The sequence below is a fragment of the Rhinopithecus bieti genome, unplaced genomic scaffold (genome assembly GCF_001698545.2).
Source record: "Rhinopithecus bieti isolate Rb0 unplaced genomic scaffold, ASM169854v2 scaffold_8911, whole genome shotgun sequence".
NCBI classification, from domain to species: domain Eukaryota; kingdom Metazoa; phylum Chordata; class Mammalia; order Primates; family Cercopithecidae; genus Rhinopithecus; species Rhinopithecus bieti.
In genome coordinates, this window is record NW_016806084.1 from 1,413,886 (window position 1) to 1,432,083 (window position 18,198).

An 18,198-nucleotide genomic window follows, 5' to 3' on the forward strand; every position below is an offset into this window, starting at 1 on the left:
ATTGTGGAAAACAGTGGGGCGATTCCTAAAGGACCTAGAACTAGAAATACCGTTTGACACAGCAATCCCATTACTGGGCATATACCCAAAGGATTATAAATCATTCTATGATAAAGATACATCCACACGTAGGTTTACTGCAGCACTATTCACAATAGCAAACACTTGGAACCAACCCAAATGCCCATCAACGATAGACTGGATTAAGAAAATGTGGCATATATACACCAAGAAATACTATGTAGCCATAAAAAGGATGAGTTCATGTCCTTTGCAGGGACGTGGATGAAGCTGGAAACCATCATTCTCAGCAAACTATCACAAGATCAGAAAACCAAATATTGCTTGTTCTCACTCATAAGTGGGAGTTGAACAATGAGAACACATGGACACAGGGAGGGGAACATCACACACCGGGGCCTGTCAGGGAGTGGGGGGCTAGGGGAGGGATAACATTTGGAAAAATACCTAATGTAGGTGATAGGTTGAGAGGTGCAGCAAACCATCATGGCATGTGTATACCTATGTAACATAACTGCATGTTATTCACATGTAACCCAGAACTTAAAGTATAATAATTTTTAAATAAAAGAATGTCTACAAGCCTTTCACTCAGATGCCCCATCTCATCTTTCCCTCTCAATTGATAGACAGATATAGATATATACAAGTACATAAACATACACAAGCATTACAAGTAGAGACATATGCATATATACAAATATATGTATACACAGGTATACATACATTCTCTCTCTCTCTCTCTTTGTGTGTATATATATATATATATATATATATATATATATGCACACATACACATTAAAAACCACTGGTACCTTCAATTCCTATTCAACACTGCAGAGCTCATTAGATCTTTCTCTTTCCCATATTGGTAATTCTCTCCCCATCAGTGAGAAACCTGGCTCCCACTACGCACAATATATTTACTTTTTGTCTAATCCCAGAATACAATCAGTATTTTCAGAATTCATCATTTATTCATCTGCAAAATAGAAACCTCCCATCTAGCATTTAAGACTCATTAGTCCCAGGAATTTGAGACCTGCCAGAGCAACATGGCGAGATCCCATCGCTACCAAAGATTGTAAAAATTAGCTGGGTGTGGTGGCATGTGCCTGTAGTCCCAGGTACTTGGGAAGCTGAGGTGGGAAGATGACTCGAGCCCAGGAAGTTGAGGCTACAGTATGCGGTGATTGCGCCACTGCCTTCCAGCCTGGATGACAGAGGGAGACCCTGTCTCAAAACAAAAACAAAAACAAACAAACAAAACTCAGAGTTCTTTAGTCCTTATTCCAAGCACTGTGCTCCAGTCACTGGTTCAGTCCCCCTCCCACCTCCACCTTCCTTTCAACGTGGTTGCGTGTTTCATCTGAAATACAGTTGACTTCATTTGTTTCTATTTACATCTCATTTTAAGATGTTTTTTGTTCCTCCTTGTTGTATTTTCCTTCCTTTTTTCCTTTCTTTCCTTCCTTCATTCCTTCCCTTCCTTCCTTCATTCCTTCCTTCCTTCCTGCTTCCTTCCTTCCTCCTTTCTCTGTCTCTTTTCCTTTCTTTTTGAATACATGAAATCTTAACAGGGTTCCAAGAGTCAGAACTATATGAAAAGATATACTCAGAGTAGCAGAGTAGGGTCGTTTCCTTTTCATTCCTTCTCTGCTTTCAGCCTCGTTACCACCTACCCCTGTAACTAACCAATCTCATTATTTCTGTCATATCCTTCTAGTTCTGCTGGGTTTTGTTTTTGTTTTTGTTTTTTTCTTGCACAAATGAGGAAATATTTTCTTATTTCCCCTCCCTTCTTACACAAAAGGTAGCACCCTATCTTAACAGTATGCCCTGGGGTCATCCCACATATGTCCATAGATATCATTCTTATTCTTTTTTACAGCGGCATAGAACTCCATTGGGTGAATACACTGTAATCACTTAACTAATCTCACGTGTGTGGGTGTTTAGATTGTCTCCGGTGTTTAGATTGTGTCCACTGTTTTGCAATTACAAACAATGTAGCAATTAATACCTTGTGCATACATATTTTCACATTATGGGAATGTTAGCTACTTCTAAATGTTATGTATCAGTAAGGATTAGATCCAACTTTATGTAATAGAAAACTCAAAATAACAGAAATATATAATAGGTTATTGCTAGCCACACAAAAAAAAGATCCAGAAGCAAGAAGTCCAGGTTGTCACTGTGGCTCACGAGGGAACCTGACTCCTTCTGTCATGCTGTTCTTCCATTCTTAGTATGTTATTTCCATACTTAATTACCTCATGTTCTAAATGGCTGCTGATACTCCCACCATCACATTCATGCTCCAGGAAGGAAAAGAATGTAAGATCAAAAAGGGCTTTCTTCAGCTGTTACTTTTTTATGGAGACATTCTGAAAGTGTCTCCCAACAACTTTCACTTACATCTTATCTTCTAGAGTTCAGTTACATAGCTACAGGGAGGTTGAGGAAAATAGTCTTGCAGCTGGTCACACCACTACCTTCAGTATTGTATTTATTTATTTATTTATTTATTTTTAAACGAAGTCTCACTCTGTCACCAGGCTGGAGTGCAGTGGCGCAATCTCGGCTCACTGTAACCTCCACCTCCCGGGTTCAAGCAATTCTCCTGCCTCAGCCTCCCAAGTAGCTGGGACTACAGGCGTATTCCACCATGCGCAGCTAATTCTTGTATTTTTAGTAGAGATGGGGTTTCACCATGTGATTTCTCTGTCTCTTGACCTCCTGATCTGCCCACCTCGGTCTCACAAACTGCTGGGATTACAGGTGTGAGCCACGATTAGGGTTCTTTAGTTGAGGAGGAGGGGGAAATTGTGTGTTGGTTGGGTAACTAGCAATCCCTACCACATGTTACTACAGTTAAATTTTCACTCCTTCCATCACTGCTATACAACCAGTACACCTTTTGTTTATGAGGGTGTCCTAAAAAGTCACTTCTCTCCCCGGAGTACTTTGGGATAATTTGAGGTGCATTCTCCTAGTTCTGAACCAGTATAAGGCCCTCCCTGCTTGGGGACCAGTGGGAGTGATGGCCACCGGCTCCACGGAAATGTCCAGGAGAATGCATTCACTGGGGCCACCCTGTTATATGAACCACCAGGAGGGACAGGTGTTTTCACAAGAAGGGAAAATACAATGATTGCATTAATCCGTTTTCATGCTGCTCCTAAAGACATATCCAAGACTGGGCAATTTACAAAAGAAAGAGGTTTAATGGACTCACTGTTCCACGTGGCTGGGGAGGCCTCACAATCATAGTGGAAGGTGAAAGGCACCTCTTACATGGAGGCAGACAAGAGATGTGACCTTGTGCAGGGAAAATCCTCTTTATAAAAGCATCAGATCTCGTGAGACTTATTCAGTATCACGAGAACGGCGTGGGAAAGACCCACCCCCATGATTTAATTACCACCCACTGGGTCCCTCCCATGACACATGAGAACTGTGGAAGCTACAATTCAAGATGAGATTTGGGTAAGGACACAGTCAAACCATATCAATGATCCTTCAACAAGCAAAGGAGATAAACCCAAAAGCCAGATGCCACTATCTTTCACCAGAGGTGAAAGTAACAATGTACTCATGTCACCAAGAGAAGCAAATGTATCAAGAGACTTTAAAAAGTGCCCAGGTTAATCCCAGAGGGAATAGGGACTGTCATACAAAATGACGTTACATACTAAAAGAATGATGTCAGGAGTGCCAGTAAAGGCAAAGCGCTTATGTGTGAGTTTGGGAGCGGAGCCTGCAGAGGGATGAGGTTCAGTTGGGTAGGAGGAGTGGGGACTGAGCTGTTGGATTTCTGCTCCAGAGCAAAGAAAAGGGGACTCTCACAGTGGCTCGGTGAAAAGTGCTAGGGTTTTGGAGTGTGATGGAGCTGAGTTCACACCCCAGCTTTATGAGTGACAACCATAAAGTCACTTCATTCCTCTGGGGCCTCAGCTTTCTCATCCACACTCTGCTTTCTAGCATGGAGCTGTGGGGAGAATTGAAGGATAGATTAAAGATTCAGCAAGGCAGTTATTAATCATTAATAGTTACTGCCATGGTTGGGTGTGGTGGCTCATGCCTATAATCCCAGCACCTTGGGAGGTTGAGACTGGAGGATCGCTTGAGCCCAAGAGTTCAAGCTCAGCCTGGGCAATACAGCAAGACCTCATCTCTACACATAATAAAAAAAAAAAATTAACCAGGCATGGTGGTGCACATCTGTAATCTCAGCTACTCAGGAGGCTGAGGTGAGAGGATTGCTTGAGCTCAGGAGGCTGAGGCTGCTGTGAGCCATGATCATGCCACTGCACTCCAGCCTGGGCAACAGAGCAAGATCCTGCCTCAATTTTTTAAAAAATAGTTACTATCATATCATTTAGTATGAAAGTTCTCAGCCAGTCCTTCCCTATGTGTTCACGTCTGGTTACCAGACCCTTCTCCCACTTGGATGGAGGATTACAGAAAGGAGGAGAGCAAACACCTTCTTGGGAGATGCCAAGCTACAGTCCCCCAGGGAGAAAGGGTAGAAAACCACACGTAAGGGATTTTCCATGCTTCTTAGGGTTGACCCTCCTAACCGTCTGTTAGGTAGAGCCAGACAGCATGACAGGCCCAGGGGCCCACAAGAGGCCACCGCACATCAAGATATGGAAAGTTTCCCTTTTTCATGCCCTAACATGCTGGATCTAAAGGAGTTTTATCCCCAAGGGGCTGTTCATTAAGGAATCACTTTCCTTACACTCAGGACTCCCGGGATGTCAACCTATAATTTAGTATTGTCCCAGTGACCACTGGCTGTGCAGCCCTGGACACGTCTCAGTCTCTGGAAATTGCCCTCCCTTTCCCCTCAGGGTGTTCTGAGACGCCCACAAAAGCTCTGCTCTGGATGTTTGAAGTACCAGAAAGTGCTCAGGTTGACAAAACAAATGTGTCTGAGTAAGCACCTTAGTTCTTACTCATTAAATTCTTAGATAAGACCAAAAAAAAAAAAACAAAGAAAACAAAAAAACATCTGCCATTAATTGAACACCTACTATGTTCCTATACTTTATATGCATTCTCTCATCTCACCCTTACAACCATGCCATGGGTGTGGGAAGCAGCTATTATCATCCCCATTTTGCTGTAGATGAGATTCAGAGAGGTTATGAGGCTTGCCGAAGGTCACAGAGTCAGCAAATAGCAGATTTAGGATCCAAATATAGTGCTGTCTGACACCAAATCTATAGTCTTAAAAAGTTGGGTGTGGGCCAGAGGTTGTGGCTCATACCTGCAGTCCTAGCACTTTGAGATGCCATGGCAGGAGGACGGCTTGAGGCCAGGAGTTCGAGGCTACAGTGAGCTATGATTACACCACTGCCTTGCACTGTCCACCTTAGGCAACAGAGTGAGACCCAGTCTCAAAAAAAAAAAAAAAAAAGTCAGGTCCTTTGGCAGAAGGTCTTTCAAAAGCTCAAAAGTGCAGCTTGGATGGGAGGGTGTCCTCTGGTGTGGGTCTTCCACAAGTCCCCAGAAGCCTTCATCCTACAAAAGACCCAATCATGTGCAAAGACAGCTGCTGGCACACAGCATTCCCTGGTTGAGATGCAGATTTCCCCCTTTGCTTCTCAGCCACAGTAAAAGCAAAGTTTATTTTCATTGCCCCGCTTCCCCATGTTGGAAGAAAGCAGAGCCTGGGCCCCACATTCCATTCTAAGTAAGGGACGGGAGGGCTGTTAAACCTGATTAAGATGATTTTTGCATTTTGAAAGAAGTATTACACACAAACACTCACCCATCCCCCTAGGTAGAACCTTTGCATCATTTCCAGAATTGAGCTCGATATCAGCCTAGTGCCACACTCACATCTGCCCACAACCATGAATCCATCTACAGACAGGTAGGCAGTCAGCATGTCATTTCAGAGGCTGCTCATTCAGATTTGGTCCGTTGAGACCAACACAATGCCTCACGCCTATAATCCCAGCATTTTGGGAGGCTGAGACAGGAGGATCCCTTGAGCCCAGGAGTTCAAGACTAGCCTGGGCAACATAGCAAGACTCTGTCTTTACAATAAACAATTTTTTAAAAAATTACCCTGGCATGGTGGCACATGCCTGTAGTCCCAGCTACTCAGGAGGCTGAGGCAGGAGGATTACTTGAGCCTAGGAGGTCAAAGGTGTGGTGAGCTATGATGGTGACACTTCACTCCAGCCTGAGTGACAGACAGAGTGAGACCCTGTCTCAAAATAAAATAAAATGAAATAAAATAAAATAAAATAAAATATAAACAAAATATTTGGTTAGTTTGTTGCCTGGGTATGTCTTCTCCCTCCCCTTTGGAAACTTTTTTTTTTCTTTTTTTTTTTTTGAGACAGAGTCTCACTCTTGTCTCCCAGCCTGGAGTGCAATGGCACAGTCTCAGTTCACTGCAACCTCTGCCTCCTGGGTTCAAGCAATTTTCCTGCCTCTGCCTCCCAAGTAGCTGGGGTTACAGGCACCCGCCACCATGCCCGGTTAATTTTTGTATTTTTAGTAAAGACAGGGTTTCACCATGTTAGCCAGACTGGTCTCAAACTCCTGACCTCAGGTAATCAGCCTTCCTCAGGCTCCCTATGTGCTGGGATTACAGGCACAAGCCACTGCGCCCAGCTGGAACCTTTCTGGATTTCCATTGCTCCCTGACTCCCCCATGCTCCATAAAGGAAGGCAATTGTGACCTGTGAGTAACTAAGATTCAAGTCTTGGGAATGGAATAAGAGGGATGGGACGCCACTCATAATGGGCTGTATCTTCCCACTCTGGCCTGAGCAGTCATTGGCCAATTGAGTCAGTGCTCTAAGACTGTCCTTCTCAAAGTGTGATCTGTGCACCAGCATCATCCACATCACCTGGAAACTCAGAAACCCAGGGCCTTAGACTCCACCTTAAGACATGCACATTCATGTCTGTGAAACTCCGCTCCAAGATCTGAAGACCTGGAGCCCTCCCCCACACCCCACCCTAAATCCAAACAGCTTAGCTTTCGGGAATGAGTACCTTGACAAATGAATAAATAGTTCTTCCAGAAGGAAAGTTGGAGAAATATTACATGCCAGGTTCCTCCCGAGTGCACAAAATACATTAGCATATTCATGGCCCTGATAAGTCCTGCATTAAAGCAACATATTTACTTGTGTTTCACTGAATGCTTCCCAAACTTATCTGGCCACAAAATCTTCTTTTCCTAGAACACCCAACTGTAGAATATATTTTGGGAAGCACTGCCTTTACTTGTAAGAGAGGAAACCACAATTCTTTACCTCATCTTTAGGATTAGGCAACTGTGCAAAATATGAGGTTGCATTTTAATAACCAGTTCCAAGACCTCAGGATGTACAAATCAGAAACGTATTTTAAAGGTGACAGGCAAGTTTACACCAATTACCTTTAACTAGAGTCACACCCTCTTATTTCCAGGATTTCAGCCTCAATTCCCACGGTCCCTCAAACTCAACATGCCTAGCCCAATTTCATTACAGAATGTGGCTCTCTGATAACATCGCCATTTTTTCCCTAGGTTCTTCTCTCCCCTACCTGTTAATCCCCTACTCACCCCTCCCAGCCCCCACCCCACCACGTCCCTGCACTGCCTTGGCCTCTCCATCTAATCAATTGCCAAGTTCATTAGATCTTATCTCCGTTATGTCTTTCAACACTTCCTACCCTGTTCCTTCTCCCTATGACTAACCCAGCCTCTTGCCCCCAGGCACCCTCCTGCCTTTATTTCTCTATAATTCATCCTACTCCCTGCAAATAGAAAGATTTCTCAATGCACATATGTGCTTCTGTCACTCATGGGCTCCAGTCCAGGTACTTGCTTAATTCTAATTCTAATAATATTATTCCCATTTTGAAGATCAAGAAACTGAGGCACAGAGAGGCTACGTGACTTGCCCAAGGTCACATATACCATGAGCGGTGGCAGGAGGATATGAGGTTGGAAATACGGTGCCAGAAGCTGAACGCTTGGTCCCTGCATAAATGCATTCTGCACCATGGCCTCCTAATAGTCCTGCTCATACCTGCTGCCTCTGCCGTGCAATATGGCACTGTGGTGGAATATGGCAACATTCTCCATCTCTAGCTATCAACACTGTCATGAAATTGCCCAAACACATCAAGTGAGGCACCTGAGATGCAAAATTTCAGAAGGCGCTCTGCACTCTCTCCCCAGGATGCTTTTGGGGGAGGGCATCCTCACATGCCCTCAGGTGGCCAAGCGCCTTCAGGTGGTGCTTTCATGGAGGACATCCTTATATTTTGCACTTTAGGCACCTCGCTTGCCTCACCCTAGTCCTGGCTCCACTCTGCACACATCATCTCATTTACTCCTCAGAAGAAGCCTGTGTTGTAGGCTGGTATCATGATTATCATCAGCAGCATTTTACAGATGGGAAAACTGGCAGGCAGAGAGGGAAAGTGATTTGATTTGCCTAAGTTGAGGTCCAGACTTAAACCCTAGGCCGTCCAACTTTAAAGCTATACTCTAACCCACAGGGCTCTGTGGGATTCGTTTATGGCCCAAGAATAGCATAAATGAAGTCTGTACTTGGCAGAGTGCTGGGGCATCCGTAAGAGGTGCGCTGGATGGGGATCCATAAGAGGTGCGCTGGATGGGGCGCAGGGGCAAGAGCACACTGGGAGGGAGGAAGAGCGCATGGGGAGGTGGCATTTGAGATGAGACGAGAAGCAGCTAGGATTTCAACAGGTGGCACTTCGGGGGAGGGCATGCTAGGAGGAGGGAACGGGAAGTACACGGTCCAGGGGCTAGGAAAGGGCAGGGGCTGTTCCAGGACAGTGTGGAGCTGGGTTTGGCTGGGGCACAGAGCACGTACACAGAAGCCAGTGTGGAGAGGCACTGGCTGGGGACAGGCCAACACCGGAGCACCCCTGGTGTGGTGGGACAGCTTCATCCAGCTACGACCCAGGACAGGGAGACTTCTCTTGGGGCCAGAGTGGGCTTCAGACCCCCACTGGGTCCAGCACCTGCCCACATCTGTGGAACCCAGACGGGAACAAACCTTTGTCTTTTCTCATTGGAGCTGAGTGCTTTGCCCCTGCATAAAGGAATTCTGCGCCATGGCCTTCTAGGAGTCCTGACAGCATGGGAATGGGCCAAGGGCTCTCAGCTTGCCGGGGGCCTCACTCTATTGTATCTTGGCCCGACTCAGCACGAAATAAGTAGGACCCAGAAAGCTCTCATGGGCCAGGAGCACAGGCGAAGACCCAGGGTGCACAGAGGAGGCAGAGTCACAGGGGCTGGTGTCTGGGCTCTTGCGGAGGTGAGAGCAAGGAGGCAGATATCAAAAGAGGGCTTGGCCACATGCACTGGGGGAGAGGAAATGGTCCATCTTCTCCCTTCCCTCTGCATGTAAAAACACATCTTGATTGCCACCATGCTAAAAAGCCTGGAAACGTCTTCTAAGGAAGACTGGATTGCCCTGGTTTTAGGGACATGGGCTCTTTCTCAATTACTGATGTCCAGGTTGCCCTCTCTGCAAATCCCACCTGGGGAAAACATTAATCCCTTAATGCTGTGGTCCCCACCTTTTTGACACCAGGGACCAGTTTTGTGGAAGATAATTATTCTAGAGACTGGGGTGGGGGGATGGTTTCAGGAAGATTCGAGTGCATTACCTTTATTGTGTACTTTATTTCTATTATGATTACATTGTAACATGTAATGAAATAATTATACAACTCACCATGATGTAGAATCAGTGGGAGCCCTGAGCTTGTTTTCCTGCAAATAGATAGTCCCATCTGGGTGTGATGGGAGACAGTGACAGATCATCAGGCATTAGATTCTCATAAGGAGCAAGAAACCTAGATCCCTAGCATGCACAGTTCACAATAGGGTTCACGCTCCTACGAGAATCTAATGTCTGCTGATCTGACAAGAGGCGGAGTGCAGGCGGTAATGTGAGTGATCAGGAGCAGCTGTAAATACAGATGAAGCTTTGCTCTCTCACCCACCGCTCACTCCTGCTGTGTGGCCCAGTTCCTAACAGGCCATGATCGTGTGGTCAGGAGGTTGGAGACCCATGCCTGAATGGGCTCCACAGCCACCCAGCTCTCTTCCCACTGGCTCCCATTGTACACTTGGTGTGGTCTCCCAGCATGTCTGTCTGGGCTCTTCTAAGACACGTGTTCTCAGCTAAGAGAAGCATGTCAGGGCTAGGGTAGAAGCTGCCAAGTCCACAGCTCAGCCCCACATAGCTTCACTCCCACTCCACATCTCTGTCCACATGGGGTGCTTTCTTGGTCCCCAGGAGAGCTCCCCACTGGAATCACAGCAGAGCAGGCCTATGGGTGCCCACAGCTGTGGCCTCCCTGCATGGCATCAAGGAGGTGGTTGGTAAATACTGGTTCAATTGCCTATTCTGGACATTTTGTAGAAACAGAATCACACAATATGTAACATTTTGTGTCTACTTTCTTTCTCTTAGCCTAATATTTTCAAGATTCTTCTGTGTTGTAGCATAATCAGGACTCCATTCCTTTTTATGGCTAAATAATATTTCATTGTATGAATATACCACAAATCATTGATTCATTCATGATCGGACATTTTTATTGTTTCTAGCTTTTGGCTATATGAACAGCACTGGTATGGGCATTTATGTACATGTTTTTGTTTGCACATCTATTTTCAATTCTCTTTGGATATATCCAGGAGTGTAATTGCTGGATCATATGGTAATTCTATGTTTAACTTACTGAGGAACCACCAAGTCCTATTACCATTTCATTCTGGGATGCATACACCTTTATCATAAGACATCTAGAAAATGCATACACACATAAGAACATTAAAATCACAAATAGTCCTGGTACTCGAAGATAAACATTGTCAACTGTTCTGAATGTTTCCCACTAGAATTGTTTAGAATGCCTAAATATATACATATTACTATATAATTAAAAGTGTATACAGAAGTGGGATTGTATAAATGCCATTTAATGCCACACTTTAATGCCACCTTCTCAACGACAAGCCTGATTAAAACCGAACCTCAGTACTTCCTGCTACTTCCCAGTATGATTTTACTCCCTGGCATTTGCCATCTTCCATCTCGTCTACATCATGCTTATCATAAACAGGATTGCTGACTGTTTTGTGCAATGCCTGGCACACAGAGATGCAATAAGTATTTGTCAAGCGAATTAATATTTTTAAATGAATGAAAAGGCAACCCATTCAAAATTTAAACCGAATTTCAAATGCATTTGCCAATGTGTAGCAGAAATGGTTGTGCATTATTTCCTGTTGGTGATCATCCACACTGGAATCTCCACGGCCCTCGTTCTTTCTCAAAATTCTTTATCCGAGGCATAAATGTGGTCCCTGGGAATCCTGTTGGCTAGAATCAGGTCATCACCAATCCTTGAGCTTTCTGAGTTTGATTTTGCAAGGAGGCCCCCTCATTTCCATCCCAGGCTCCCAGAAGGGCAGGGGGCTGGGGGTGGAAAAAATCATCCTGAAAAATCTCCAACAGCCAGAGCCCATTTGGTCCTAATTTCAGAACGGGTTTCTTCCGAACTCCAACCAAAGCCAAGATCCCCAAAGGGAGACCATGTCTCTGCCTCCACCTTCCTGTCCATGTCAGAGCAATTCTCCCAGCCACCTTGTCACAAGCCCGCTGTGCTGCTGATATTAGTTACAGATGATGGCAATTAGAAGCCGAATCTCTCTGGCTCCTGGTAGAATATTGAGACAGAGCTACAGCTATTTTAAGATTTTAAGCAGATTTATACTTAGTGCTTCAAAGAAGGCCAGCCAGCAAGGAAAATATGGTAACTGTTGCTTTAAATTATAGCTATCATTACTTCAAAAGGATATTCAATCAGAAACCACTGAAGACTAAAACTATTTACATCTCCTGACACTTAAAAGCAAGCAAGCAGTTTTAGCCTGTCAGCCCTGGACATGTTGGCTACAAAGAGAGAGGTACCTCTCCGGCCTGCAAAGAAAAACATTTTCAAGGGAGCAGGAACTGAGAAGGTACCTTGGGAGTCCTCCTGCTCGGAACTTACCTGCCATCTCTCTCCCACAGCCTGTAAAGGAAGAGTTTGGGATCTGGGGTGTGTGACTCTGCCCAGGTCTGCAGACAGCAGTCTCCAAACCCCTGGAAAAGCTGGCTCTTTAAGCCAGGATGACTGCCCTTTTCTGCCTGGCCTCTGGCTTTCAGGTCCCTGCCCTGGGGAAATCCTGTCTCATCCCATTAATACAATTCCCAGGACAGGGCTGCCTCCTTCTTCTTCCTGGATTCCACTGCCTGGACTGGACAGCAGGGCTGGGTGATATATCGATCAGAATCAGAGCCAGTGGAGCCCTTTGTTAACAGAGAGTGGTCCAAAGCATGGGCTTTGAGGATAGACTTCTCCAGGTTAGAGTTCAGGCTCTTGAATTTACTAGCTGTGTGATCTTGGACAAGCCACTTAACTTCTCTGAGACTCAGTTTCCTTGTAAGTAAAACTGGGATGATTCAAATCTCCCTTTCATATGATTTTTGAGAAACTTCAGTGAGATGATATGCAAAAAGCACTTTATTAGTTAGAGTAATGCCAGATGCTGTAACAAATAGTCCCAACAATTTCAGTGGCTGAACACAATAAACCTTTTTCCCTCGCCTGACAATTCAAGGAGGGTGTTTCTAGTCAGCAGGCAGCTTTTCTCCCTGTGATTATTTGGGTGGTTTGGAATCCCTCCATTCCACATCTGTCATCTCCTGGGGTTCAAATGTCCTCTGCTTCTAGTCTCAGGAAGGAGAAAGAAGCAGTGGGCTGGGTCCTCTGAATGCAGAGATGAATAACATTTCACAGGTTACCCCAACTCAGTAGATTTGTTAAGGAAAACCTCTTTTGATCTGTGTGTGTCTATACCCTCCCACCCACCAGAACTTTGCATTTGGAGTTAGACGCCCTCCTACTGGCTGCCATAGCCTTGTGCTTACCCGCATCAGCCATGGCCCCTAGAATGTAATTTTATGGGCAGAGTCTGGACTTCCGTTTTTCACAGAACAGAAGAACTCAGCACCTGGCACACAAGAGAGGTTCAATAAATATTGGCTGATAGAATTAAACAGTAAAATCCAGGACCCTGCCGCATTCCCCAACAGGGCAGGTACAGATTAGTGAATGTTCCTAAATGGGTGATTAGAAAATGTTACTACTTGGCAATCTGGAGAAAGAATATTGTAGGCATTCCCTATACCAGAGGAAAACTATGGCCTGTGGACCAAACTCAGTCCACTGCCTGTTTTTGCAAATGTTTAATGTTTTGTTATGTGTGTATGCATTTTCTAAACGTCTTATGATAAAGGTGTATGCATCTTGGAACAAAGTGGTAATCAGACTTGGTGGTTCCTCAGTAAGTTAAACATAGAATTACCATATGATTAATAAAAGTCAGGAAACAACAGGTGCTGGAGAGGATGTGGAGAAACTAGGAACACTGTTAGGCACCCTGTTGGTGGACTGTAAAGCTAGTTCAAACCATTGTGGAAGACAAGTGTGCCGCATTCCTTCAAGGATCTAGACTAGAAACACCGATCTTGACCCAGCGCATCCATTACTGGGTATAATACCGCAACAGGTTTAATTACAAGTCATGCTGCTAATTAAAGAACCATGGCCACATGTGTGTTGCATTATGGCAGCTATTCACCATAGCAAAGCTGAACCAACCAAAATGTCGCAATCTGATGAGACTGGATAAGAAACTGTGCAGCTATACCATGGACATACTATGGCAGCCATAAAAAAAGTACTGAGTCAGTGTCGCTTTGTAGACCTGGATGAACTTGGCCATCCTTCTGAGGGCAAAACCTCCATTCGGCAAGGACCGAACACCAGACAGCACGCATGTTCTCAGTCATAGGTGGGAATTGAACAATGAGAACACTTGGACTCAGGGTGGGGAACATCACACACCAGGGCCCGTCGTGGGGTGGGGGGACGGGGCAGGGATAGCACTAAGAGAAATATCTAACATAAATGACGAGTTAACGGGTGCAGCGCACCAACATGGCACATGTATACATATGCAACAAACTTGCACATTGTGCACATGTACCCTAGAAATTAAAGTATAATAAAAAAAGAAAAAAGAAAATGGACTACTACAAATAAATAACTAAAACAACCCCTTTCCCCCCAAAAAAAAGAATTACCATAAGATCTAGAAATTCCCCTCCTGGATATATACCCAAAAGAATTGGAAATAGATGTGCAAACAAAAACGTGTACACAAATGTCCATAGCAGCACTGTTCATAGTAGCCAAAAGCCAGAAAACATTGCTGTTTTGCGCCGGTACACAAGGGGTCTGGGAAATGGAGACCCTGGCTGGGTTACTGCCTCCCAGGGTGAACTCTACACTACGGCAGAAAAAGCTCAACTTTTTGGTGGACAGGTAGCTGCTCTCTGCCTCAAGCACTTAGGGCAGTGTTACTCATTAATATTAATATTTTAACTGTAATTGTTTTCTAATTCAACCTTCCAATTGTACAAATGAGATCCAGGGAGATGAGTGCAAGATTACGGCTAGTCAGTGACAGCACTAGAATTGGAACAGAACCCTCTTGGCCTCTGACCCACCCTGGGAGCCAGGGGAAGGAAGAAGTTCTGACTCAGGGCTATTTGCTTCAGATAGGCGGGGACTTTGGAAAGTTCATTCCCCAAGTCTTAGGAAGCCAACATTTCACGGGTGCTGATAATTTTGTAGGATGGAAGAAGGTCAGGTTTGCTCTTCTCCTGGGCTCCGGAACGTTCCTAACCTGCTCTGCTCACCTGGAGCCCCAGCCCACTGTCACCCCTGCTCTCATCTCCAAACTCTTCTTCCAGCAAGTAAGAGTCACAGCAGGTACCACTCTGGGCGGAGGCCCATGATCTCCAGGTGGGAGGAGGTGACTGCCTGTCCCTGCTCGGAAGCTGTTAAAAGAACACCTTCTTCTTGCCTTGACCCCATGGCCCACTCTGCCTCCAGCCTGGGGTGGGTAAGGCATGTCCCTTGTTGTCTTGGGCTCACCTCAGCTCCTCCCTTGCCATACAGGCCTTGGGTGGCCTGAGCAGGTACACACAGGCTGTGCAGCCTGAGAGACAGCAAGGTGGGGCAGGTGGTGGCATGGGAGTAAGGTGGATGCTGTGTGTTACCTGGGCAAGTCACTTCCCTCTCTTGGCTTCCACTTCTCCAGTGCCACCTGTTCTGCCTGGCTTGTGGGGCTGTAGAGGGTGGGGTAAAATCTGCAGGCATGACAATGTCTTGCACAGTGGATGCTTGTTGATTTTCAACCTCTCCTACTAAATTCCATCTTCTTTCCGTAACAGTAATTGGATTTGTGTGGGAGAATTACCTAACACTCCCCACTGTGTGTAGTCTTGAAGGACTGTCAATCAAGTTTCCACACCCCTTCCCTGCCCATCTGGGTGCGTACATGACTCCAGATCAACCAATCGGAATCTTCCCTGGGACTTTGAATCTTGAGTGAAGTCACAGAGGACGGGAGAAAAGAGAGAACAGCTGGAGTTGTTTCTTCCCAGCAGGGTGGCCTGATCCCACCCACTTGTACACACACACGTGTGCACACTCACACACTCACATGGATACTCACACTCACACTGTCACACACACATTCACAGACACACTCACACAGGTACACACTCACATGCTCACACACACAGTCACACACATATTGTCTCTCACACACCATCACACTCACACATTCACACACTCACATGCTTGATAACACAAGCACACACTCACACACTCACACAATCACACATGCTCACAAGCTCACTCACATGCTCACACACACACTGTCTCACACACACACTCTCTCTCACACACACATACTCGCACACACACTCTCACATACACACACTATCACACACTCGCACATACACACATTTACACTGACATCTGAGTCCTACAGTACTTGCAAATCCTCCCTAAGGATTTGCTTGTTTCTTCAACAAGGCCATTAGCCCCTTAAGGGATGACCTCTTATAATTCTGGATTTTTCTTTCCCCCAGCTAGGCTTGCAAAGCAGGGATGGAGGCATGGAGCGCCAGCTTGTGTCAAGCAGAGAGGGCTGCACTCCCAGCGCCCCGGTGCCTCTGGCTCTTGAGGCTTGTTCCTCATCTCTAGCTCCACAGAGTTGTCCTGAGGCTCACAATGGGACTACATCAATAAATTACCTATTGCATTAAAATGAGTTGTTATTATTATCACAATTGTTATAGACACTTAAACCTGAAGGCAAATAAATGATTTTTAGCTGCAAAATGGATCCTATTCTTTTTGGGGGGATGGCTGGCATCAAGGAAGGTTTTGCTCCGAGAACTAGCTTTTAGGTCCTGAACTCAGATCCCCCTGATGATTTCTCAGCACCCACCATATGCCAGGAGTCACTCTGGGTGCTTTTAAATAAATTTTCTGGAAGNTCACCCCTGCTCTCATCTCCAAACTCTTCTTCCAGCAAGTAAGAGTCACAGCAGGTACCACTCTGGGCGGAGGCCCATGATCTCCAGGTGGGAGGAGGTGACTGCCTGTCCCTGCTCGGAAGCTGTTAAAAAGAACACCTTCTTCTTGCCTTGACCCCATGGCCCACTCTGCCTCCAGCCTGGGGTGGGTAAGGCATGTCCCTTGTTGTCTTGGGCTCACCTCAGCTCCTCCCTTGCCATACAGGCCTTGGGTGGCCTGAGCAGGTACACACAGGCTGTGCAGCCTGAGAGACAGCAAGGTGGGGCAGGTGGTGGCATGGGAGTAAGGTGGATGCTGTGTGTTACCTGGGCAAGTCACTTCCCTCTCTTGGCTTCCACTTCTCCAGTGCCACCTGTTCTGCCTGGCTTGTGGGGCTGTAGAGGGTGGGGTAAAAATCTGCAGGCATGACAATGTCTTGCACAGTGGATGCTTGTTGATTTTTCAACCTCTCCTACTAAATTCCATCTTCTTTCCGTAACAGTAATTGGATTTGTGTGGGAGAATTACCTAACACTCCCCCACTGTGTGTAGTCTTGAAGGACTGTCAATCAAGTTTCCACACCCCTTCCCTGCCCATCTGGGTGCGTACATGACTCCAGATCAACCAATCGGAATCTTCCCTGGGACTTTGAATCTTGAGTGAAGTCACAGAGGACGGGAGAAAAAGAGAGAACAGCTGGAGTTGTTTCTTCCCAGCAGGGTGGCCTGATCCCACCCACTTGTACACACACACGTGTGCACACTCACACACTCACATGGATACTCACACTCACACTGTCACACACACATTCACAGACACACTCACACAGGTACACACTCACATGCTCACACACACAGTCACACACATATTGTCTCTCACACACCATCACACTCACACATTCACACACTCACATGCTTGATAACACAAGCACACACTCACACACTCACACAATCACACATGCTCACAAGCTCACTCACATGCTCACACACACACTGTCTCACACACACACTCTCTCTCACACACACATACTCGCACACACACTCTCACATACACACACTATCACACACTCGCACATACACACATTTACACTGACATCTGAGTCCTACAGTACTTGCAAATCCTCCCTAAGGATTTGCTTGTTTCTTCAACAAGGCCATTAGCCCCTTAAGGGATGACCTCTTATAATTCTGGATTTTCTTTCCCCAGCTAGGCTTGCAAAGCAGGGATGGAGGCATGGAGCGCCAGCTTGTGTCAAGCAGAGAGGGCTGCACTCCCAGCGCCCCGGTGCCTCTGGCTCTTGAGGCTTGTTCCTCATCTCTAGCTCCACAGAGTTGTCCTGAGGCTCACAATGGGACTACATCAATAAATTACCTATTGCATTAAAATGAGTTGTTATTATTATCACAATTGTTATAGACACTTAAACCTGAAGGCAAATAAATGATTTTAGCTGCAAAATGGATCCTATTCTTTTGGGGGGATGGCTGGCATCAAGGAAGGTTTTGCTCCGAGAACTAGCTTTTAGGTCCTGAACTCAGATCCCCTGATGATTTCTCAGCACCCACCATATGCCAGGAGTCACTCTGGGTGCTTTTAAATAAATTTTCTGGAAGCCAGAAGGTCTAAACAATAATAATTTCCTTTCAGTTCCTATTTTTTCTCAAGAACTAGGAGTGTAGCCG

The 18,198-nt window shown here is 45.7% G+C and overlaps 1 long non-coding RNA gene across 1 annotated transcript in view; it reads left to right on the plus strand.

Moving 5' to 3' along the window:
- Positions 1-17,974, plus strand: part of LOC108531279 (uncharacterized) — a 27,884-nt gene extending 9,910 nt beyond the window's left edge. Inside the window, exons 2-3 of the long non-coding RNA XR_001886121.1 lie at positions 14,779-14,900; positions 17,723-17,974. This is a non-coding gene — a long non-coding RNA (uncharacterized LOC108531279). The remainder of the gene's footprint in view (positions 1-14,778; positions 14,901-17,722) is intronic.
- The last annotated feature ends 224 nt before the right edge of the window (positions 17,975-18,198 follow it).